This window comes from Pezoporus occidentalis, unplaced genomic scaffold (assembly GCF_034315485.1).
Source record: "Pezoporus occidentalis ecotype Australia unplaced genomic scaffold, CSIRO_AGI_Poc_V1 ctg24, whole genome shotgun sequence".
NCBI lineage: Eukaryota > Metazoa > Chordata > Aves > Psittaciformes > Psittacidae > Pezoporus > Pezoporus occidentalis.
In genome coordinates this window covers 8,062,165-8,088,852 of record NW_026914285.1, presented here as the reverse complement: position 1 = coordinate 8,088,852, position 26,688 = coordinate 8,062,165, and the positions used below count along the sequence as shown (strand labels likewise).

The following is a 26,688-nucleotide window of genomic DNA, read 5'->3' as shown; positions in this document are numbered from 1 at the left end:
TGTCTAATCCAGTTTTGGTCAGTAGATTATCTTAAATATATATCTTAAAGTATCAAACTTTGAAGCTGGTCTCCCTGGGCATACCATATGGTTAAGGGACAGAGAGAAGTTCCTCCAAGAGGAAATGGAGAGCAAGAGTCTGATTTACATGTCCAGATTCATGCTGTGTAGCAGATTTTCTCTCTGGATTACACAGACAGCCTAGGAGCCAGCCTTCTGAATTAGATACCTACAATTAGTGCAAATATGAGCTAAAGTGTTTCAATAGAACAAAGTAACTAACTACTTTCAGAAGTGTTCTTGGAAGTTCAGGTTGTTTTTATGTAAAAAACGTACATGCTAAATAGAAATATTTTAATTAACTTACAGCCTTCCACAGAATTTTTCAAAATTTCACTGCAAAACTGAAACCCCTCCACAAAATATTTTCCAGTTTTCTACAGTCAGAAAATATAATTCCAAAAATCCAGCCAGTCAGATGACAACAAGCCAGTTTGTTTCAGTTTAGGTTGCCAGACACAGGAAGATCTTTTAGCTCTTTATTTTCCTAATGGAAGACATGAAAATGTAATTAAACCCAGATATTTTTACCCAGGATATTTCCATTTTGGCTAAGATTACAGTCCTCATTTAAAAAGCCATTTCAAGTTAAAAAATTCCACTGAAAAGACATTCTGAAGAGATTTATACTGCAGGCAATGGTGTAATATAAATATCTAGACTGGACAGGAGGGAAAGAAGTAGATGCTTTGATTTGGCAATGTAGCTAAACATGAACAAACTCTGACCATATAAACAATTCTGCTGAGAACACACATTGCAGAACATTGTAGTTGTTACACTAGATAATCAAAACATAGGCTTAAATGCCTTTGCATTTGCTGTACTTTGAAACTGCCAGTTCTCATGTTTAAGATGCTCATTTAGCTTCCAGTTGCAGGCTATCTCACCTGGTGGCCAGTTACTCATCTAAGATGCTGAACCTTCTCTAAGACCTGAGAAAAGGACAATCATAGATTCATGCTGTTACTTAGTAACACACTTTCTCAGGACAGACCTATATGCAGAATGAATAAGGAGCCTTCTGTAAAACATGCATTCTTATTTTATTGGATAGACAAACCCAGCTAATGTTTCGAGGGTATTAAGAAGGGAGGTTAATTACTTTGCAATGGGAATTAGTAACCAATTTATTGGTGCAAAAATAATTTTATTGTCAAGAAGATCAATCAAATTAGGATAATTCACATTTTCATCAGTAAAGATGTTTCAGTTTGAATAAAGATGTTTTTGTAGCTAGTAAGAACCTTGTGTGCATATAAAGAAGCAAAGTTTCAGCAATTCTAACTTTAGTTCTGTAATAACAAAAAACTAAATAGCTACTTCATTAAAGATACTCTTTACACAGAAGTTAATGCCATCATTGTGTTCTGCTGTATTTCACATGGACTATGACTAGTGAAGGCAGAATAGCCAGTCTAGATCTGGATTAATCATTAATACAAAAGAGAAGAACATACTTCAGAGCTGGTCTTTGCTATTGTTAATGTCAGCACACAGGCTCGGGGGTGTTGCAGAAAAAGCACATTGTAGTTCTCTCTCTTAACAGGTGCATTCTCATCTATTTATATTGAATATTGTCATATGTCCATCTAATTATGATGGACTCAGGGCTGTATATACATTACAACATGCTAAGGTATCCTGAAGATCCACAAATCAGTCTGAAGGTACTGAGAGCCTTGTGCTTCTCAAAATGAAGTTACGGCCATGGTGCCTACCTACAGAAGTACCTGGACAAACAGCACTCAACACTGCAGCTCTTCGTGTCTGGGTGCTGGGCTCCATAGTAAGATTCCCAGCACTAAACTAGGCAGCCAGGCTGATTATCGGGGGTTAGGGATCTGCCCATAAAAAGGGATTCACAAGAGTCGATTCAATGGACACCATATGCTTCAGATATGGCTCAGAGGATGTGCCAAGGACATCCAGTCAAATCCTATATCTACCCCAAGGCCCATCTGCCTTATTCTGGGCTGTATGAAGTACTTGCCTTGCATGCCACTCCACTCTGAACTCTTCCTTGTCTTAAAGCACTTCAGCATTTTCTTTCATAAAGAGCAGGGCTAAGCCACTCCTGTCTTCCATGGGTTCTACTGCCATTCCAGCTGGTAAAAGGAACAGATGAAACATTTAAAGGGGCCAGGGCCAGTTCCCTTTTCTAGCAAGATTCACATCTCTCTCTCACACATGAGCATACTAGCTGCCAGGCTAGTTCCCCCTGCCACATTGGGATAGATAAATAAAAGAATTGGTTCAGGTACAGGTTAGTCCCACAGCAGACCACAGGGTCTGGTGTAGAGCCCTCTCCTTCCCACCTGTGAGGCAGAACAGGGCTTCCCTTGCTCTCAGATCTCCAAAGGTTGTGGTATGGGGCTTGTATAGTGAAGAATGAAGCTACTCCTGAAACTCTGTCAATCAAAGGTAGAGGTTTGAATAGCAGAGACAAAACCAGGAAAGAAAATCATCCAGGTTGCTCAGTGACTATTAGAAAACACTCTTGAAGGCACCTCAGGTGGGGTGACCAAGGTCACCAATCACATCTGAGACAACCTAAAGAGTTTCACTCATAATAAAAGAATAGGTGAATTAAGCAACCTGAAGACTGGAAAACATGGACAGATACTTCACCATGGCCAGCAGGCTGGCATAAAACAAAAGAAACTTCTTGAAATATTTTTAGGGTGACATACAGAATCTGAAAGTCTTCTGAAATGCAGAATATCACCATAAATTTATCCTGTAAAACAGAAATTGGAAAGAAAATCTGAACACAAAACTTTGACCTCAGACATCACGCTTACAGAAGCAGACCGCCTGATGAAATCTGTGCTTAGGCGGGTTCTTTTTTCATCTGTGTGGCTTTTCTTCAGACACTTCATGGAAGGTAGATCAGACCAACAGGATCAGAAAACTTCTGTCCAGGAAGGTGCCTTCTGAAGAGAGGCCTGCAGGAGGAACAGCACAGATGGAGCCCTCAGAAAGTGGGTGTCTAGATAAGTGCAGTATCTGGGGAGAAAGAGGATGAAGAGCCTAGATACAGCTGGATTCCAAGGTTGGCTGAAATGATACAAAGAGGCATCTCACAGAATAAACAGTGCTAGATACCACTCAGATTGACATAACCATCATTGACTGACATGCCATCAACTCAGAAATATTAGATACACAGAAAAGCTGTGACTTGATGAGTGAAATGATGTCTGATTCTCTTTCTGACGATGCCATACTCCTAGCTCTTCAGTCCCTAAGCCTGCATTTCAGAGAGCAGAAAAACAAAAACTTCTGACTGCAGACAGAAAAGTCTACCACTGCAGCACTGCTTCTTTCCATGCTGGAGGACACATCACAGCTCTGAAAACTAGGTTAACAACTGTGTGCGCTTTTAGCATAAAGCAAGGCTATGCCAAAGGCAAAATAATCAATAGAATTAGTTTCTGTCCTTATAAAAATCTGATAATTCAGTATCAAAGCCTGATTATTCTCTCACAGAATTCAGTAGCAAATCTCTATCTGTTTGGATGAAGTGAGAGCAAACCTCGGGAATTCAGTAAGGCTTATATACTAGTGTGCACTGAACCAGTGAAGTGGACCCAGAAAACAAGGTGAGAAAAGTAAAGCTGCATTCAGCTTGAATTGGATTGCTTGCCTTCATTTTTACTTAGAGAGGCACAAAGAATACCCAGAGGGTTAGCCAGTTTGATGGTTAAAAGCTCCAATGCCCTGACAGCGTGAGTTCTCCCACTGTTACTGTCTCTGCCAGCAGTCTAACGATGGGAGATTTCCTCAAGAATGCTACTGTAGACACAACCACAGTATAAATAGTTGGGCTGCTGCTCCTCTGGGAAAGCCAGTCATGCCAAGAACTGTCAAACCAACAGCAGCAGCAACCAAGGTGGACAGCTTTCTGCTTCTTCTTGTTCACAGTAGCGGTAGACAAGGTGCTGAGGATTAAACAGGTCTGTTATAGGGCTCGTGTTGCTGTAAGCAAACTTTTTCCTCTCATTTAAAATAACTGAAACAATCAAAACGGAAATTAAAGCAAATCCAAAGAACTGCATGAATGTAATATAAGCACCTCACACTTAAAAAGCATATGTAAGTACACACATAATTCCAGCAACCACAGGAACAGAGAAGTAGCTTTTGGGTAGCCAGACCCCCTTTTCTGTTCCATTTACTTCTTCATGCTCCCCAGAAGATGTAGCAGTCTGAAAAGGACAGGCTGAGGCTGAGTACAGGGAAAGGGTGTATGGGACAGATGGAGACTCATTCACCTTCAAAGCAGCCTCTTACCATAAAGACAATTCACAGCATTGCTTGAACTTTCAGCTTTTCTCACATTTAAAAGTTTTCCTTCAGCAAACCTTCTCCCTGCCCTGTTCTACAAGGTAGCAGTGCTGCCTTTCCATTTAGCAGTTGTGGAAAGTGCCAGGTTAAGCATTCTAGAAGCTTGAGTTGCCCATGGAGCCATAGACCAAAACCACCTCTGGCTCAGATTTCTTCTAAATTTCTGTTTCCACCTGAACTTCTTATCACAAAAGCGAATATTTGGTGATGCACTAGTGGACAGGCACTAATGGTTTCTTTGCTGTTTAAGAAAAACTGTTTACAGATGTAACAGAAGATAAATGACCTGATTTTCATTTCCAAGAAGGCTCATTTACAAATCTCGAGTAGTCTAATAGGGGTTTAAGTATAGTTTACACCAACTAGTTTCCACCAGATGACACAGAAGGATTAATAAACACAAAGAGTAAGTCTCCCACTCTATTATTTTATTTGCACAAGAAAATTATTACTTTTATGTTTGCTCGCAGTAAGTGCCAAGGATTATAATGTAAATAGAGCAGTAGGAAAGTACTTAAGGAAGATGTAGCAAATTCATTGTTTGCAGTGATTCTACTAAGTTTAAAACCAGACCTGGCAGTTAATAGGCTTTGATAGAATCATGTTTTTCGTTACACTGTTCCACATATTTAATTATCTGCTAATCCATCTCCAAGAAATCAATGAGCTAAACTAGAGAACCATTACCTGAAAAACATGACCAAGAGCCAAGTATTTGAAATCACTTATTGATACAAAACATAAGGCAGACTTCCAGCACAAGCAGTCCCTCGGGTTTAATCTTAAGATCTATAATGAAAAATCTCTTCTCTTTACCACTGTAGTCTTTCATCTCTTCCCAGGAGGGAGCAATCATCTTCCCAAACCCTCCCTTGTGGTGTTAATTGTCAAAAGGGAGTCTTTCTGTTGGTGCAGCACTGTAAGGCTAATGAATTAACTGGAGTAAAGATCATATCTAACAAAGACCAACTACTGAACTACAGCAGCGTACTGATTCCCAGCAATGTGCTCTGGGCAAATCACCTCCAGTCAAACCACCATCACTGAAAAGTTACTGTCTACTTTTCATAAAAACACAGTTTGTCACTAGCTCAAGAGACGCTGTTAAGTTAAAAAAGTTTCATATAAGGAAGCTAACTTCTCCTTACCTGAAACTGAACTGTTGCCCAAATCAGGGGTGGGAGATATATTAGGAAATTGGCACAGTTTTGGAGAAGGAGAAGACCTTTCTCTGGCAGGTAGGATGGAGTGGATTTGTTTTATCTGCCATTTGTGGCAAGCTGTGGAGAGGGAGGGGTGCTGGGGTAAGGCTAAGTTGACATTGTAGGCTTGCTGAGCCAGTTGAGATGGTCAGGATGATGAGAAAATATGACCTCCAACTATACAACTTCAGTTGCTGCATGCCCAACTGTTGACCTAATTACCCTGGCAAGTTTCCCTTGGCGGGGGAGAGAAGTTTGCCTCTGTAAAACCGAGCACAGTTACAACCAGCCATATTTAGACAGACCCTGAATGAAATGTTTGATCTTCTCCAGCATTCCTTTAGGGTTGGGATCTTTCTTGTCCAAGGCAGTCAAAAGGCATGCATTTACAAAGCCTCACGGTCAATCCCAAGCTTGCTTTCTCAGGAACTAAAACATTTTGGGTGAAAATTGCAAATCTGTGCGCCATCGGGACAGTATTTTCTGTTCTGCAAACTTCTCTGAGCCCAGAAACTGTTGCCCTAGGCCAGCAGCCAGCCAGGAAACTGGTCAGTTCAAGACACTAGCCTCTTCAACAAACTCAAAGCCAGTTCACAGCACTGGCTTGAGACCACAAGGAAGCCAAGAGGTGAGGCTTTACAGTAACAGAGTGGAAGTGGAAAAGAGGGTGTCTCAATTTTCAAGGCTTCCAAGAGACCTGCAGAGGCCATTGAGTAGCCTTTGTATGACTGTAGTTAGCAAAACAGAAAATAATTTATGGGTATATTCATGCTACAACTTTGTGCTGTAATAACTTGAAAAACTGATGAGTAAAGTTTTCAGAACCAAGTCTTTATTATGTTAGTGAAAGAGAAAATATTTAGCACTGATCAAGAATACCAGCTTTTGTGGTACAAAAAGAGCATTTCCTTAAATTTTTGCTCTCTCCTTAATAATAGCTGATAATTTTGAATGAGCTCTGCAGGCATATATACTTCAAACCTAACCAGTTTGTGCCAGGACACAACAGTCACTCATGAGAAGACCAGACTATCACAGTTCCAACATGTCCAGTCACCTGAAGTTCAGCAAGGGGCAAATTCTCCTAAAGGAACACATTTTTCCAAGCACCTCGGTGACTCAGGTTCCTAAGCAATTTCCACCCAGAAGATATGTAGATATAACAGGGCACACACATTTCAGTGTCATATCTCCAGAGGAGACTTTCACACTGTGATGCTGAGTGTTGAGCTGTTAATTCACTGAATGGAAGTCTTGATGCTGGTGTGAGCATTGAGGCCTTCAGCAAAGAGCTGCTTCAATACACAAAGAAACTGTCAGCAAGGAGCTGTCTAAGCCAGCCAACGGTGGAGTTCCAAGGACTAGCAGGCTCCTTAAATCACACCCACACTAGAAACCTGGCATTTTACAGAGGATGGCAATGAGGCATCTCTCTCCCTGCAGAAGTCATAGCCCTAAATCTTCTCCTCATATTTGGTACTTATACCTACCCATCTGGAGACAAAAAAGAAACAAAAACCAAAAAAACTGCCAAGAAATGAAGGTTCCACATCCCATTTTCATCCAATAACACTCCTCCAGGCCATGGAGTTGGTACCCACTTTAAAACTGAGTCCGTAATGTCCACTTCAGGCTTAGGTAGCTAATACTGCTGCTATACACCTGTATCTAACCCCTGGTACCCAAACAGCTTTAAAATCTGGACCTTAAGATCCCAAGTTTCTCAGAAGTCAACACAACTATGATTCCTATACCCTCTTTGATGATGGTTGTAAGGGTCCTAGGTCTTTTGAAGTGAAATTCTTTGACCTGAAATGAAAATATTTAGTCCACTATAAATATCTGGACTTCCCCTCTGATTGGTATATATCTCCAGAGATACCTTCAGGTATTCCATCCTATTCCAAACTATTTTTGAAGGAATTATTCGTCATTTTCGTTTGCTTCTGCTCTTAAATACATAGCTCTTAAATGTTTGCAGAGCTGCCCAGCAGAAGACTCAAAAGGAAATATATTTTCAAACAGGATTGTCTGAACTAAGGTGCAGTCAGGCTCATCAGTCCACAACTCCTGCATTAGAACTGATAAATGTTGGTGGAGTCTAACACAATGGCAATGGGATTTGAAAGTGACATTCAGCTTCTCGTGATTCTGTGCTGCCTGGCAATCACTGTCAAAGGAAGCAGAACTGGAGTGTTTTCTCTCAGCTGCTTGTATTTGCTGATAGCCCAGATATAGGAAAGAGAGGCATCAAAGAGCAAGGAAGGCCAAAATCCCCCCCATCCACAGCCACACACACATTTGGAATGCAGCTCAGCAGGGAGGCTCCCAAAATCATTGTTGGAAGAACAAAGGCAAGTTTTAGATGACAGACATTTCAAACAACAGAAAAGTTTGAGGAGACCAATAAGAATAACAATTAGAATGGGAAAGGATTAAGTGGCCAACAGAAAACAACAAAAGGAAAATTAACATCTTTTCAAAAATCACAAAGCAACTTCAAAAGCAGGGTAAGAACAATGAAAACCCCAAATTATGCACAGTTTAGCAGCAAAGCTCACAAAGAAATTAAGTGACTCCTGCAGAGAAAGGGTGTGGGGGGATCCTATAAAATTACCAAATTCCACACAGGATAAAAAAAAAAGAATTCTCACACACATAGCCTGGTAGGCAGCCAGTACCACTCAGTGCCATGATTATTGAAGGCCAAATTCTAAAATGCATTTCTAATTCCAATAGTTTTGCAAAGGGGAATGTTAGATAATGAAACAATATTACCGAAATCCAATTGGGGTTAGCAAGAACTAGTCAACTGTGCCAACTAGTGACACAGCACAATGTGTTTGTGGTAACACCTTGCTTTTGTGCACTCATTACCTAATGAAACTTCAACAATTTGGGATGAAAGTGTGTATGACAAGCACTAAACTCAGGTGAAATTCTGTCTGTTGTATGTTTTGAAATGTTCAGCCAAAATCATTGTGATGTTTCCCAGAATAAGATTTGCTGTTGATTGATAACTTCTCTCACCCCTTAAAGGAAAAACTCTAATAAAATTTCCTCTGAAGAACTTCACTACTGGTATAGCATGGGAAAGGATGTTAAAATTTAGCAGAAGCCTAAAACTTAGCCTGTGTTATGGCTTTACCTTCTGCCATAAAAGTCAAAGTGAATTTTATTATAAATCTTAGAGAAACCACACTTCACACATCCTTAACAGTGACTTTCTCAACTTCAGCAGCTAATGATTCTGGCAGTCCTTCTGAATCTTCCTTCTTCCCTGAGCCCATTCATTCCACAGCTCTTAGGATTGTTCAGGCTGTAGCTAAAACCAGGGAAAACCTGCAAAAGCTGTATTTGGCTTTTCCAGACTAGCATGAGGCAGGGAACTGGACCTGAGAGTGGGAAATTCTTTTGCCACATTCTGATGCTGTCTCTGCTGCCATCCAATAGTAGTGTGACTCAGATGTTGAAAAGAGAAAAAGGATTCAGGAGAATTAAAAAGAGACAATATGCAAGAAATTGTGACAAGAGAGCTGGAGGAAAGGACTAGACCACATCTGGAAAGGAGCTCCTTGAATTAGGAGCTGGAGACAGCATAGGAAGGGGAAGCTAGGACCACAAGGCAAAGGGTGTATGACTGACCACCACAAGGATGGAGAGGACAGGGTATCTGGCTCTGCTAGGGGCAGGAGCTGGAGCCATGGAAGGAAACAGAAACAGGTAAAGGGGAGGCACAGAAATAGATGGGGACCTTAAAGGTGAGGAAACAGACACTGGCAGAAAATTACTGAAGAGAGACACTAGGAGAGGAAGCATCTAAGGGGGGAGAAGAAGTCAAAGAAAGAAGAGGAATAAAGGGGAGTCAGATTTTACAAAACATTGAGAAACCTGAGCCTTTTCAAGCAAAGACACTGAGGTAAGTCAGGGAGGCAGGGTCTGGGAACATAAGTCTAGACTGAAGGACACAATAATGTATAAAACCCAGCGGATGTAAGACATGGCTGTAGCATGGAGGCAAAGCACAAATAAAAATCATAGAGGGTGGGAGAGGTATCAGAGAGAGAACTGAAGTATGCATGGATTCAAAAGCAATTCCTGAGGGAAGAGAGGAAAATTACAAATTTGCCAAGTAAGGAGAACAAGTAGGGCCACAGAATCAAGCCAGGACCTTTGAGAAGGAGAGACTGGGATGGGGCAGGAGGATGGGTCAGCAAGGGCAGGACCCAAGGAAGGACAAGAGAAAGGCGGGGAACATGAAGCAATACTAAAGGGCTGTCATGTAGCTGGGCACTGCACAGAACTGAGGGTGCTTGCAGCCACCTTTCCAGCGCACCTGTGAGACATTGCTGCTGGTCCAGACTAGGAATAGCAGCTGCTGCCACTCTTTGTTAGTGTAAGTGCCTGCATATGCTGTGAAGATACCCTCCATAACTAAATGTCCCAGCCTTAGCATTCAGAGGACTGGACACAGGATCATTTCCCTTTTTTTTTTTTCCCCAAGCAACCAAGGAATTTGCACAAAAAAGTTCTGCATTTAAAACTCTCAGTGTTGCTGTAGAACCCTCATTTACCTCTCTCATATCTATATGCTCAGATAACAGCTTTTAACAACACAATCACATGTCATTTTTCTTTCACCCCATGCCTCAATCCACTCATGGAATGTGCTACACTCTCTTGACAAAAACTTATTCACTAGTTTGTTTTCCCATAACTGTTCAGTATTTGCAAACATTATTTACAGCAGACAATTTAAATTGTCTCTGAAGAAAGACATTATGTAAGTCACATTATCTCATTATTTCCTTCAGCTTCTACCCTTAAATATATCCTTTTCTCTTCCTAACAATTTGCTCTTCTGTGGCATTTGCAGTATTAGCATTTCCAAGGCCTAAAGACTCAATAGTTTCTTAAGGAGCCCAAGAATGCAGACAGACGTTTGGAGTTTTAAATAATTAGGACCAGCATTGCTGGGAGTGTTTGGTATATTGCCCTACATATTTGTCTGTATTTGAATAAACACCTTTGAAAATCTGGCTTTCTGTGCTTGCACAACATCGATTCATTTATTTTCACAACACTTCCCGGAGGGCAAGGCAGACAATATTATTCCCTCGTTAGGAAATTGAAGCAATGAAAGTGTCTGGTCAGAGTGGATGCCCAATTTGAAATAGGCAGGAATTTCTTTCTGCAGCATACTATTGGCAGCAGTTCTGCATGCACCTCAAATGAGTCCCTAGGCTTGCAAGTAATTCAGGAAATAAGAAACACACCATTCATGACCACCTGTGGCTGCATCATTGACTGTCCCAGGATAATACAGGGGCTTTGTGGCAGAGAAAGTGAACAACAGCCTGCATCAGAATAGGCCAGCACGAGGCATTTATCAGGCAGCTGTCCTTCCACCACCTGCAAGCCCAAGCCCAGGTTTTGTACGTTATGCATATTCCTACTTCAGCAACAAGTGACGAGACTCCAGGCAGCAGTGCGTAATCTCTACACCATGATTCATCTCTGGAGGAATAATCCTACCCCACAGACTGCATCCTGCTAAAACCCCTTCATAATTCCAATGTATATTTGACAAGATGGGCATGTCCAGTTAGCCTTGCCTAACTTCTGAGAGAACAGGGGCCTGTGCACTTTATACAGCTTTAAGCGCTTGTTTCAGAGTCATGCACCATAGAGACCAGACATAGGATGAAGATGCCGGAGAGCTGGTTTTATTGCCAGCTATACCACCGGCCTGCAGAGCAACCACAACTAAGTTACCTACTTCCCCAGGTCTCCCCTTCTTCTTTTGTAAAATCGGGACGTCAATATTGACATAACTTCTAAAGCATTTTGAGAACTATTTATGAAAGGCACTATTGGAGAGTTAGGCATTATTGGTGTCATTGCACATAGCAGGTTTGATGTGTAATCCATGCATACATGTATTTTAAATGGCTGCTCAGCTGCTGGACTTGACGCACTGGGCTGCAAAAAAAAACACTGCTCTGGTAAATTCTAGATACAGGTCTTCAGGCAGCTCATCATTATGATTCCATGGCTGAGTACACAGACACATTTGAGTTTATGCTTTAATACCAAAATGAGTGTAACTGCCACATTATAAAGATGAAAGGATTGAGTTAGATCAGCAACAAGTGATGGAAGGACATAAAACACTGCAAGAAAAATCAGTGGATCATGCTCACTATACCAGTTTTGCTACTAACCCCCTACTAACCTGAAATCTAGTCCATCATTGAAATTCCCCATGACTTGTTCACAGTCACAGAGAAGCTGTCTGCATAACTGATCTAGATGTCAACATAGCTTTTTCACAGTTATTTTATGCAACACATCTAAGAAAACAAGTCTGGTGCACAAAGGGAGAAGAGCAAGCTCTGAGTGAATAGAAAACGAGTGTAAGCCTTTGGGATCAGAACTTTTTTGTTTGATTGCCATGCTATTAAATTGACACTGGAATGATGCTTGACTGCATTTGAACCTTGTAGCCAATTGCATCAAAAATTGAGATTTGCTGTTGATCACCTTTTGAAGTGCAAAGCGTCCTCACAGAGCTTGCCTCTAATCCACATAGTTTACATTGTGCCCTATTGTTAAAGATTGGACAGAAACAGATTTAGCTGCAAGTTTAACCATCAGGAGTAATTTAATAAAAGTCTTCCATTCAGATACTTTGCTTGAAAACCGCAGTAGGAGTATGCACAAGCATGTATGGCCACATTTTAGGTAGCAAACTAATGATACTGACATTTTTCTAACTTGATACACTCCCTGAGAAAAACTGTTATTTTCTAGATTTCAATTTTCTAAACACAAATGATATTCAAAAATAATTCTGGTTGATGGGATTTAAAAGCAGATTACAGAAAGATTTAAAAACTCCATATAATTGGAGAAAACAATTTGCTACTCAACGGATTTGAGCTTTGCCGCTGATCAGAAGATAATAATACCCACATTAATACCTATGTTACCAAGAACCATAATGCCATACAAGAGCAACAAGCACACACTTGACGAGATTACAGTTCCATACATTTGGAACTAGCAAAAGGAAATATTTCTCAAAGAGGTCCAGAGCCTGCGGAATTTTTCTACAATAAAAAGTCATTGTGATAAGCAGCACGACTATCTTTTTTAAAAGAACAGAATCATTTTCTGGACATTAAGCGGCTTTACTGGTGAAGATAGACAAGCTTTAGGTCAAGTATGCATCGGAAGTAAAATGTTTAAGGAGTTCAAGGACTGCAATCTCCATAGAATCATAGAATGGTTTGGGTTAGAAAGCACCTTAAGATCATCCAGTTCCAACCCCCATGACATGGGCACGGACACCTCCCACTAAACCAGGTTAACCAAGGCTCTGTCCCACCTGGCCTCGAACACCACCAGGGATGGAGCATTTACCGCTTCTTTGGGCAACCCATTCCAGTGCCTCATCACCCTCACAGTAAAAAGCTTCTTTATATTTAACCTAAACTTCCCCTGCTTAAGTTTGACCCTGTCACCCCTTGTCCTATCACTACAGTCCCTAATGAAGGGTCCCCAGCATCCTTATAAGCCCCCTTCAGATACTGGAAGCTGCTAGGAGGTCTCCACGCAGCCTTCTCTTCTCCAGGCTGAACAGCCCCAACTTCCTCAGCCTGTCTTCATAGGGGACGTGCTCCAGTCCCCTGATCATCCTCATGGCCCTCCTCTGGACTTGTTCCAGCAGTTCCATGTCCTTTTTATGTTGAGGACACCAGAACTGCACACAGTGCTCCAGGTGAGGTCTCACAAGAGCAGAGTAGAGGGGCAGGATCACCTCCTTGGACCTGCTGGTCACGCTCCTTTTGATGCAGCCCAGGATACAGTTGGCTTTCTGGGCTGCGAGCGCACAATGAAGCCGGCTCATGTTAAGGTTCTCATTGAACAGGTTCAAACCGGTCATCATCGGCCATTAGTGGTCATTTCCCGAGGTGAGCGGCTCCAGAGAGGAGCCTTCAGCACCGGAGCGAGGGGAAACCCCGCGTCCCAGAGCCCCAGTTCCGAGGGGCGAGAGCCACCGAGGGAGCCCTGAGCCCTCGCCAGGCCTTGCCCGTGAGCCAGCAGCTCCGCTGAGGCGAGCAGGGACTCACGGGGGGGGGCCAGGAGGGACGGCCCCGCCTTGGGGAGCGCGGGAATGGCGCGTGGGCCGGGGTTTGGCATCGGCGGCGCGAGTGGGATGGGGAGCGCCCAACACAGAAACAGGGTGGGATGGCTCCTATGACTGGAGTGTTGGAATGGAAAGTTATAGGCTTTTTAGGAAAGAAAGACAAGGCAGATGGAGAAGGGGAGTAGCTATTTATGTCAGTGATAGGCTGGAGAGAATGGAACTCTGTCTAGGGACAGGTGATCAGTCAACATACATCTTGTGGGTCAGAATCAAAGGGAGAACAGCAATGGGGGACATTTACTGTGGGTATCTGTTAAAGGCCACCTGATCAGGAGGACTCTGTGGATGAAGCTCTCTATACACAGATAGGAGCAGCCTCACGCTCACAGGCCCTTGTCCTCATGGGGGACTTCAACCACCCTGATGCCTGTTGGAGGGACGGTACGGCCTGGCACAAGCAATCCAGGAGGTTCCTCAATTGTGTGGAAGACAACTTCCTTCTGCAAGTAATAGAGGAGCCAACAAGGAGAGGTGCCGTGCTTGACCTCGTGCTCACCAACAGGGAGGGGCTGTTTGGGAATGCTGGGCTGCTCCAGTGCAGCCTTGGATGCAGCGATCATGCGATGGTTCAGTTCGAGATCCTCAGGACAGTGAGAAGGGCACACAGCAAGCTCACTGCCCTGGACTTCAAGAGAGCAGACTTTGGTCTCTTCAGGAACCTGCTTAGTAAGGTTCCATGGGATAAAGCTCTAGAGGGCAGGGGGGGGCCAAGACTGCTTGCTGATATTCAAGGATCACCTGCTCCAAGCTCAGGAGTGTTGCTAGACTAGAAGGAAGTGCAGCAGGAGGGCCAGGAGACCTCCATGGATGGATAAGGAGCTGCTGAGGAAACTTAGAGGGTTAAAAAGAAGCTTATAAAAGGTGGAAGTGAGAACAGGCGGCCTGGAAAAAATATACAGACGTTGCTTGGCAAGGTGGGAACCAGGTCAGGAAAGCTAAGGCCCAGTCAGAATTAAATCTGGCAAGGGATGCGAAAGATGGCAGAAAGGGCTTCTATAGGTATGTAGCAAACAAAAGACAGACTAGGGATAATGTGGGCCCTCTCTGGAAGCTATCGGGAGAACTGCCTACCCTGGATTTGGAAAAGGCTGAGGCTTCACAATAACTCCTTTGCCTCAGTTTCCACTGCAAAGGCTCTGACCACACCACCCAAGTCTGGGAAGGCAGACGCAAGAACTGTGAGAATGACGACCTTGCGCCCACTGTAGGAAAGGATCTGGTTTGAGATCATCTTAAGAACCTGAATGTTCACAAGTCCATGGGACCTGATGAAATCCACCTGCAGGTCCTGAAGGAGCTGGCGAATGAAGTTGCTAAGCCACTGTCCATCATATTTGAAAAATCATGGCAGTCAGGTGAAGTTCCCGATGACTGGAAAACGGGAAATATAACCCCCAATTTCAAGAAGGGGAAAATGGATGACCCAAGGAATTACAGACCAGTCAGCCTCACTTCTGTGCCTGGCAAAATCTTGGAGCAGATTATCCTGGGAGGCATACTAAGACACATGAAAAACAACAAGGTGGTTGGTGACAGCCAGCATGGCTTCACTAAGGGGAAATCCTGCCTGACCAATTTGGTGGCCTTCTATGATGGGGCTACGGAACTGATGGACAGGGGCAAAGCAGTCAACACCATCTACCTGGACATGTGCAAAGCATTCAACACTGTCCCGCATGACATCCTTGTCTCTAAACTGGAGAGACATCAATTTGAGGGACTGACCACTCGGTGGATAAAGAACTCGCTGGATGGCCGCACACAAAGACTTGTGGTCAACAGCTCAATGTCCAGCTGGAGACCAGTAATGAGTGGTGTCCTTCAGGGGTCAGTGTTGAGACCGATCTTGTTTAACACCTTTGTCAGTGACATGGACAGTGTGATTGAGTGCGCCCTCAGCAAGTTTGCCGATGAAACTAAGTGATGTGTTTCAGTTGACATGCTGGAGGGAAGGGATGCCATCCAGAGGGACCTTGACACGCTTGAGAGATGGGCCAATGCCAAACTCATGAAGTTCAGCCACACCAAGTGCAAGGCCCTACACCTGGATCAGGCAATCCCAGGCACACCTACAGGTTGCACGAGAAGAGATTCAGAGCAGCCTGTGGAGAAGGACTTGGGGTGTTGGTTGATGAGAAACTAAACATGAGCCAGCTTCAGTGTGCACTCACAGCCCAGAAACCAACCATACACTGTGCTGCATCAAAAGAAGAGTGACCAGCAGGTCCAAGGAGGTGATCCTGCCCCTCTGTTCTTATGAGACCCCACCTGCAGTATTTTGTATATTTCTGGTGTCCTCAATAAGAAGGACATGGAGCTGATGGAGCAAGTCCAGAGAAGGGCCATGAGGATGATGAGGGCTTGAGCACTTCCATACAAAGACAGGCTGAGAAAGTTGGGGCTGTTCAGCCTAGAGAATAGAAGGCTGTGTGAAGACCTCATAGCAGCCTTCCAGTATCTGAAGGGGGCCTACAAGAATGCTGGAAAGGGACCCTTCATGAGGGACTGTAGTGATAGGATACGGGGTAATGGGTTAAAACTTAAACAGGGGAAATTCTTTATTGTCAGGGTGGTGAGGCACTGGCACAGGTTGCCCAAGGAAACTGTGAATGCTCCATCCCTGGCAGTATCAAGGCCAGGCTGGATAGAGTCTTGAGTGACATGGCTTAGTGTGTGGTGTCCTTGCCCATGTCAGGGGGGTTGGAACTGCATGATCTTAAGGTCCTTTCCAACCCTAACAATTCTATGATTTTGTGATTCTGTGTCATGTGGGACAGTGTCAAACACTTTGCACAAGTCCAGGTAGATGATGTCAACTGCTCTACCCCATCTGTCAGTCTGTCGAAGGCCACCAAATTGGGTCAGGCAGAATTTGCCCTAGTGCACCAACCACCTCGATATTTTTCCATAAGCAGTCAGATGAGAGTTCATGTAAATGTTACGTCTTATGGGATTGTCTTTCTTATAAGCTTGGTGCAATAGACTCATAGAATGGTTTGGATTGGAAGGGACCTTAAAGATCATCTAGTTCAAACCTCATACCATGGGCAGGGACACCTTTCACTGGGCCAGGTTGCCCAAAGCCCCTTCCAACCTGGCATTAAGCCATCTGTGTTTTGGTTGTAATGGCATTTGAAAATAGCATTAAAAGAAACTTTTGAATACAGTGCAATCCAAAACCCAGAGAGCCAAGTCTGGTGCTAAGAACTGTTATCCAGCTCAAAACTGCTGCAAACAGCTGATTAGCAATAACACTGATATTGAACTGATAGCAAATGGCATTGAATTGATAGCAAACAGCATGCAGCCCAGAGGGGCAACACTGAGCCTAGCTCTGCTGCCAGAGAATGCCAGTTTGCTTCTTTGGCCAGAAAAAAGGAGGAGGAGCAAGGGAATCTTGGAAGTGCAAATTTGCACACATTCACCTCAGCGTCTGCAAAACAATTGCAGCAACACACTCTGTGTATAGACCACCAGGGACAGAATCATAGAATAGAATCATAGAATAGTTAGGGTTGGAAAAGTCCTTAAGATCATGCAGTTCCAATCCCCCTACCATGGACAGGGACACATCCCACTAAACCATGTCACCGAAGGCTCTGTCCAACCTGGCCAGGGATGGAGCATTCACAACTTCCCTAGGCAACTCCTTCCAGTGCCTCACCACCCTTACAGTAAAGAGCTCCCTCCTTATAACCAACCTAAACTTCCCCTGCTTAAGTTTTAACCCGTTACCCTTTGTCCTATCACTACAGTCCCTAATGAAGTGTCCCTCTCCAGCATCCTTGTAGGCCCCCTGGACACTGGAAGGCTGCTATGAGGTCTCCACACAGCTTTCTATTCTCCAGGCTGAACAGCCCCAACTTTCTCAGCCTGTCTTCGTATGGAAGTGCTCAAGCCCTCATCATCCTCATGGCCCTTCTCTGGACTTGCTCCATCAGCCCCATGTCCTTCTTATTTTGAGGACACCAGAAGTATACAAAATACTCCAAGTGAGGTCTCACGAGAGCAGAGGGGCAGGATCACCTCCTTGGACCTGCTGGTCACGCTCCTTTTGACGCAGCCCAGGATATGGGGCTTTCCAGGATACAGATTTGTCATCCCTGAGCTGAATACCTCACCCAGGCAGAATATGAGAGTTAGCCTCACTCCCTGAACATAGCTCCTGACCTCCCCCCCAGCCACCCCACCACTTGGAATAAAAGCAAATAGAATGCTCAGCATGGAGGTTTCCCACATGTGGGCGCAATGCCAAAGCTCCCCAAAAAGGGCAGTCACATCCCCTGCAAACCAGCCAGCACTTTTTGAAGCCTGGAGATCCTCCCCTCCACACCTGGTTTTCACGACGTGGTTCAGTCATCATGATGTGCCCAAGAGCGAGTGCCAAGAAAGGACAGAGATTCTGTGCTGCCCTAGTAGCTGTATTTCCATCCCAGTGAGGATTTCTGTCACATCATAGAGAGACAGATTTACAGTTTTCTTTTTGTAGGAAAACACATCTATTTCTTAACAGCACGAGGCTAATTCCCTGCCTTGCTTCCTGCAGCTAAGCTTTGCCACGTTTTACTACACTGGGCTACCCATTTTAATGCACTGCACTTTCTCTGTGCAGTGTGTGTTTTTGAACTCACTCTACAGCATGCTGTGAAGCAGACAAGGGAGGAGGTAATAAAGAAGGAATGAAGGAAGGTGGTTCAGCCCCATGGAAATGTTGCACTTCCCTGGAGATTAAGCTTCTGTTTTCTCAACAGTCCCAGTAAGGGAATCTACATGTTTAGCAGAGCAAATCTTAAAATAAGATTACATGTACCATGCTGTTTCAGCCAAAAACCTGCCCCTGCTTAGCGGCAGCCCATATGCACTGGCATGAGTTCACACCAACTTGCTGGTGGGTGCAATGAGCAGAATAACTCTTTGTGTTGTCTGCCTGCAGCTACTTCACCACTCCAAGCCCCATGAAAACACTTCAAGGGGCTGCTCTGCACTATTTGCCTGCCATCGTAAATGTGGACGGCACATTGTGTGGACACAATGTGGACAAGGGAAGGTCTGCTTCTCTATTTCAGGTAATACCCATCACGACAAGGCAGTGGAGCCCTGCTGATTTCCACCACAAAACTGCTGTTCAGTAGACCCAGTTTCAGTCCACATCCCTGCCCTAAGCACCTTACAGTTTACAGCTTGAGCCTGCCACATAGCCGTGTGCTGTCTGACCCAGGTCACACAGACAAACACTAGCTACTGAACCAAAACCCTCACAAGCCTTTCTATTAGCCCACAGCTGATAAGGAGGTTACCCAGCTGGTTGGATGTCCAGAGCATGTGGTCAGAAAAACACTTAAAAAAAAAAAAAAAAGAAAAGAAAAGAAAAGAAAGCCTCAGCAAGTTTGTAGTCCTTCTCCATCCATTTCGACTCACTGTCTGCATTGACTGAGTCAGATGCAGTCAGTTCCCAGCTCATTTCCTAGGTTCAGCTTGTTGAAAGAAACCCAAACTCGAGTTGCCCACTGTACCCTCACAGTTCCCACATGCAGTCTACTACATCAAGGAAATATCCTACGTTTTCATGCCAGGGAGTACAGTTTCTGGGAAAGATGCCACTACTTCTTCTAATCAATTGTTTTAAGATGACACTAACTTCACCATGGCGGAAAGCGCCACTCTTGGGGACATATGAAAATAATTCCTTCATTTTTAGGTCAAACATTGCCCTACAGCACCACACAGCCCACATTACAAATGAAACTGGAGTGAGAAGAGGCCCATTCTGGTATTGCGATGCCCAGAACAGAGCACAGAGCTCCTGGTGTGGTCCCATCTGGAATGTCATTTAATATCCAAGTCAATGAGGTTTTGAGTCAAGAGGGTTAGCTTAATCCAACTAGTCCCCCTTCCTTGGGGGTAAGGAAGGGGAGCAGCAGTTTAGGTTTCAACCTCAAGTGATACCTCATTCATTTAGAGAAACCCCCAGCTAAGAGATGGGATGTAAGGCCTGAGATTTCTCACACACAAAAAAAAAAGAAGAAAAAAAGGAAAAAAAAAAAATCAGCATTAGCAAGCCCTAATCCATTTGCTGTGACAGCTATTTATCAGGCCATAAAAGACGCAATGAGCAGACTAATTCAATTTTGCCTTAGTAAAGGCTCAGCTGTAAGGGAAACCTGAGCTTATTATAGTTTTCCTACAGAACAACATGAAAAATTCAGACAAGATGGATGCTTCTCAATCCCTTGGGTCTGAGGAGCAGCTTGCAGTACCTGAGTAAGTGTTGCTTCCCTTTGGTACACCCATCTGGTTAAGGAGTAAACAAGGCATACCTTATCTGCACTAGATCTCTCTGCATGCAGAGCCTTAATTGGAAGCTGAGCACATTCAACAAAATTGGGATCGATTATCTCTGACAGCATTCCCAGGAATTAGATCAAACAACACATTGGCACTTAGAGGGGGCCAAGAAGGAACAGCAGGGGCCAAAATTACCCACCTTGCCCTGCAGCCCCTGCTGTTTGGTGCAGAAATAATCCTACAGCAGCAAGGCTCGTCTCTTGCCACAAAGCTGCAAAAAAGCTTTTACCCTGGAATCAGTGAAAACATGCAGAGGTGGGAATGCATCTAAGGAATTGACTCCTGAATGACACCTCACCTCAGGCAAACTCGCCAGGATGAAGAACTGCCAGAGCACATTTGTTCCCAGCCTAAGAATGTTTTCACTGCGGTAAAAATTTGATGAGTCAGGCCAAACCCAGAATTTCATGAACTGTCTTTTTGATGCCCTGCACCCATGAAAACCAGACCACATGTGCTCACGAAAATGTTCTCATGCATACAAGTAGGACTTAAGCCACTGTAGTAGGCAGGCCTATAATTAGGCAATTTTGATGTGACATTGAACATGGCTGAACTTGGGAGTCAAAATGTAGGCTTCTTTTAGACAGCTGACACACTTCTTGATTTTACAGACTGCAAAGGGTGACCAGGAAAATGCCAGAACTGACAATTTTTCAGTAAAGAATCCAGTTCTTATAATGATATCTGCCTGCAGTCTCCCAGTTGCTGAGCATAAATGAGATAATAACTCAGTGAATTGTTCACATATAATCAGCCATCTAATTGCGCGTGCATCTGTCAGGCTGGATTATGCAAATCCACCTGCAAAATGAATATGTGCATTCTGAAAAGTGAAATTTAAAAGGTCTGTGGTGACAGGCAGCTAGCAAAGTCGAGTTCCAAATGTCTTCTACAACCTTATCATGAAAATAAACGGCACTCAGTTAACTTCTCAATCCGCTTCTGACCATTTGACTTTGAGGTGACTTTTCCTAGCTACTGAACTACCTTCCCTACAGTCATCTTTCACACTACTGTGAGACCATATATAAACTTCAGGAAGGTTCTTCATCAAGGTAAAGTGCACTGCTCTGCTCCATCTCCTGGAACAGTTCAGAAGGCCGGTCCCTCATTTCAATTGTGAAGCAGCTGACAGTAATTGCTCGTTCTGTCTTGCTTCCAAGCAAATGAGAACAAGGACCTAAGGAACAATAGAGTAGAAATGACACTTGTGAAACAAGCATGTTGTAAGTCCTAGATAATCAACTATGACAAATGCATTCATAAATGTATAATTGTTACATGAAGGGGAGGGAGGGCAGGAGGAAACTGGAGAGGTACTGTGTACAGACTCACAAATCATTGAAATTAGAAATGGAAAAGACACAAACCACCTGGGGCCAACACAGAATCATCATTAGCAATGGTAGTTCATTAATGAAATACCCTAAGGAAATAGCGTATGGCTAAATGGGAAATTTCAAGAGGCTATTCAGGCTGGACAAGCATGCAGTTGCATGTTTGGAAAACTAGTCATAATGAAGACAATGATAAATGACTGTGAACAAAAAAAAAACAAGCGGGAAATCAGAAGAGCCAAAATTGAGTTTGAAAAATAAATAGCCCAAAGCATTAAAACAAATCAACGAGAGGTCCTTTCAGGATTTGTCTGCGTTAGTGCTTCAGTTCCTATCAGGGGCATGGTTTTAAAGCAAATCTCTTCATCTTCACTTCATATGCTGTGTTCATGTCGCAGAGAAGACAATCTAAATTTTTCTCAGAATATAGCAGAAGATGCACTCTGGGAATGCACTGAATGTACTTCAGTTGCTGGTAGGTGGTCACGTTATGGGACCAGGCCAGACCAAATTTAAAATAAAAGCCCCTTGAAATTTTTAGAGCATGTGGACCTTGCATCCTCAAAATTATCTTAGGCTGCGAGTCCAGGTAATATCATGCAGCAAAAATGATTTAAAAATCAGGAAGCAACAATATGAAAACGAAGAGTCAATTTTCCTTATGGCCAAAGGTGGCAATGAGACCCTTCCAGTGCCACGCTAGGTCTGCTTTCTTTAAATACAGGCACAGATGACCTGGAAAGGGAATTTAGGCAGGGAGACAGCCACACTGCCAAATAGTGCCATTATTTAGGTTAGTCAGGCAATAAGATTTTCCAGAGGGATGGACAGTAGCTATATGATGCCAAGCAAAATCTAATGCTCATAAATAATGCACAGGGCAGGGGAAAACTGTCTTTCATTGTTGCAGATCTCTGCCAGAACTGCATCAGCTCAGCAAAGGACTATGTGTGCCACTTCAGATGAGTCCTGACTTGGGATTTGAGTGTGGCAAAGATACTTTGGCTGTAGGAGAAATGGCCTACAGAACAATGCAGAGAGATTATCATTCCAGCTTCCTACATAAGCAGAGGAGCAGCTGGGAAAAGGCACTGGTCACCTCATTTCAAAGTCAGCATCACAGAAGTCAGTACTGATCACTGACCTCCTGTTGTCCTCTTCTATCTGCCAACTCAGTCAAAATAAGCTAAGTTAATTTAAACAGTTTATACAGTAGGGTTTTGCTGTCACAGTAGCCTCACTTTGATTGAAACAGGTTATGGAGTACTAACACAGGCAATTATACCACCAAATCAGAGACAAAATAAGTTCTTTATGCAGTGGCATGTGAGAAATAGCTGGGGACAAGCTTGGAGGAGTGTGAAGGGGTAAAGAATGTGACAGCATTTAACTGCAGCACCAGAAGCAGGATGGATTGACAGTACCCAGAAACCAGAGGGCAATTCCAATGAGGCTATTCAGTTATCTAATACCATTAACTGTAAGTGCATTTAATGCATTTTAATGTGATGGTAGATAAAATGTTCTGAGTACTGGTCTTACGAATCAATCTTTCCAGGCCTAGTGTGGTGAATGTTAAGCCAAGAGGATCCAGAAGAGTAAACTGAGAGCATGTTCTCATTGAAATCTCTCCTCAGACATTCTAAAGAGCATTTGTGACATGTCCCAGCTGTTAGCCCCTAAGGGTAAAATGCTCACAGTCACTAGAAACTCCAAAATGTACCCAAGGCTGCAGAGGTAACACTCCTGTCTTCTCACTGCTATGCAGGCAGGGACAGGTAGTGGCCCCAGCACTCAGAGATGAAGCTAAGCAAATTTTGTGGTCATCCTGGAAGCTACAACCCTTATCTGCTCAGATCAGCAGCTCATTTCCCATGTATACAGAGGGTTTGGGATTGTCAGCACCCTCCATTCACTTAAACTGCACAGGGCGCTATCTACTAGACACACAGAAAGTAGTTTGACTTCACCAGATGCTGTCACAGGAGAGGGATTAGAAAAGAGTTAAAAAGTAGACAGGCATTGGCTATCACATGGTACTCCCATTTTTGCATTCTCAGTGCTCACATTTTTGGCCACAAAAGGATACATACATTGGAATTGTTTGATTGGGGTGGAGTAAACGGGTGTTATGTTTATCTGTAGCCATTGCTCTCACATGGCATTGTATCTACTTGTTCTGTTAGCCAGGAACTAGTATACCCAAACAGTCTTATGCACACAGGTAAACAAAGCTTGAAGTTACTTAGCCTGTGCTTAAATGATTATTTTAACCCAATACAAATCTATGCTGCCACTGGCTGAGGCTGTTTGCCTCTTTCTTGCCTTTACCCTAAAGCACACTAGCATGCTCCTGTTCCATTCTAAAGGCTTTCATGCAGCAAACAATCAAGTAGCCAAACAGTGATCCAGATCAGGGAACCAGTTCACCTGCAGAACTCTTTTTTCACCTGTTAGGCTGGTTCTGAGATGATCCACCTTGTACAGCAATGCAGCTGCAGTGGCATTAATACCACAAGCATTTCAGTGGAAAGGAGAGGTCAAGGGAATGCGGTAGCCTTTACAGGATACTCATCTGCTTATTTGTAGGCTCATACTTAAGTTCTCTTGCTGTCACAAGGAACTTAAGCACATACTTAAAACTGATCTTGTATATCAGATGCTGTATAGAGCTTATAAGACATTTTAAATTCTAACATAAAACTCTATTCTAGGCATAAAATCTCTACAGTCAAGTTTCACAAAAGTAATTTTCTCAATGTATAATGATCATTGATATTATACTATATTTGTATAGCAGCATGAAGTAATGAAATATAGACAAGAGCTACCCAAGATCATCTTGCAACTGTAGTCCAGCAGCACACATTCATTTTACAGCTGATTAAAGCTCTGAACTTCTTTTCTCATCAAATTTTAATGTTTTGAAGTCTGGAGTTGATCTAAGGATAAAACCAAATATTTCAGCAGTTTCCCAATAAATGGAAATGTGAAGGAAAACAACAATTAGGAGCTGGTTAAAATGAGTTAAATGAAATCTGGTTTCCAGAGTCAATTTTAGGATTTTGAATTTTCATTTTAAAATATATTCTATCTTATGGAAGTTCTTTTACTTCATATTTTCCTGTTATTTCATGATTAATCAATAGAATTATTCACTGCCTTACACTGACATTTCATAACATGACATATCATAATTTAAATATCCTTCTATTCTACCAGAAATAGTTACTTTTAAAACCATTAAGGGCAGCTGCTGCCTGGTAGCAATCAAAACATTTTTTTTTCTCTCGTAGGATAGTTTGATGCTTTGACACAGAAAAGGAAGATAAAATATTTCAGTCAGTACTGAGCAGAAGCTACTCTAAAATACATTTAGAATAAAATAAAAAATAAAGCTTAATTAATAGAATGTTTGAATCACATGACATACTGTATGTACTACATCAGTGCTAACACAATAAATAGAAATACTTCAAACAATGAAAATTAAAAATAAAACAATAAAAAATATTGGGGGGGGAGCATTTCAATTATGTAAAACTAGGTTACTTAAAAACAATGTGCAGCAGGAGGAGGAGAGTAGCAATCCATTTCATTCTGCTGCAATTTCTGAGCCCAAATCTGGCTCCATCTTACTGATGAAAGCAGTTTTCTTTGAAATAGGAAAAAAAAAAGAATTGGCTCAGAAAATGTCTTTCTCAAAAGGAAGGAAGCGATAAATATACGTATACACAAAATTATTCTGGTTCTTTTAAACACTTCTGTGTTACTACTAATTGACAATCATGCCTTATCTCTATGCTTTCCCTGATAACCTTCAGATGACCTGACATACACAGGGTAACATCTAAGTAATTTGCCCCAGCACATGTAAAATGCTGAGACAACCAACCTCAACATACAGCCCCTTCATGACTTCTCTCATTTGTAGGGAGACATACTTATGCACCATCTTCAGCTCTGCCAATGCCTCTGCAAGGGAAGGGAAAAGCCCAAAATGCTGTCTGTCTGTTCCAGTGACCCATCAGGGACCCACCAAGCCACCGAGCAGAGATAAAACTGGAATTTGCAGCTGTGAAGCACAGAAAAGCAGCAAAACACCCCCAGGCCGCTGTCACGCAGAAGCACATTCCTCCTGGAAGGTAAGGCGGGCAGCTCCTCAGAGCCAGCAGCAGGCCCATGGCGAAGTAACTTGCTGAAGTACGAACACTTGTCAGAGAGCACTCAAGCATCTCTGTTGCCTGAACTGCAAGGCAGGTTTTATTTAACTAGGTTTAAAATATATATAAATAAACCCAAAAAATCCCTGGGCCCTCCATATGCCATTTGCAACACGTGAAGAAGTGAGTGGCGGCCATTACTTCCCCAGGAGCCACCAGGTCCCCACCTGCCCCTCAAGCCCTACCAGGCTTTACCTAATTGCTATCCTAAGCAACTATAAAATAAAGTAAAATAAAAATAAAATAGAGGGTTATTTTAGATTCAGGGTCTAAACAAGAGGACATCAGCTCCAAAAGACCCCACTGTCAGAAGACAGCATGGCTGCTCCTCCCTGCACACCTCAAACTGCCACACTCCCAGGGCCCCCTCATGCTGCTGGCTGCCGAGCCCTGCAGCAAGGTGGACATGAGGCTTTTTAGGCATAGCCATTGCTACCCTTTGCTTTTAACATGAAGGATGAGTACCTCCATGCTTATTGCTGGGAAGAGCATAATGAGCGTGCAGGAAGCACGTCAGAGACAATTGGGTGCTTGGTTTCTCCTTTTCCCCTTCTCACAGAGCCTGAAATGTAAGGATGCCCATTTACATAAATGGAAGAAATTCTTCTCATGAAGAGTGGAGAAGAGGAAACAGCTTCATCATCAGAAGCAGTCCCCTCCCTGTGCTTGAGATTGGATTTTGAGAACCTGCTCGAGGCAGACTGCAGTAGGCTGAGATTGGAGATAGCATCTGACAGTGACAACAAAATCCCACATCTTCTCAGAGGAAATAAACATTTGAAGCTGGAGGATGCATGATCTTTATCTTAATATCATTCCTGATTTAACATGAAACCATTTCATTAAAATATGGTGGTATAAAGGGGGGGCAGCAGGCTTGTTCATGCCATAACATCACCCTACAAATCTTAACTTGAGCACAGATGAGGAGAAATGAGGAGGACTTTTTCTCACAG

The 26,688-nt window shown here is 43.2% G+C and overlaps 1 long non-coding RNA gene across 1 annotated transcript; it reads right to left on the bottom strand.

Moving 5' to 3' along the window:
* Positions 1-3,603: 3,603 nt before the first annotated feature.
* LOC134165457 (uncharacterized) lies at positions 3,604-24,774 on the bottom strand. Its single transcript, XR_009965538.1, has 4 exons — positions 24,341-24,774; positions 23,233-23,485; positions 21,160-21,352; positions 3,604-4,075 (listed from the first exon to the last, which is right to left on the bottom strand). It is a non-coding gene; the product is annotated as an uncharacterized LOC134165457 (long non-coding RNA).
* Between the last annotated feature and the right edge of the window lie 1,914 nt (positions 24,775-26,688).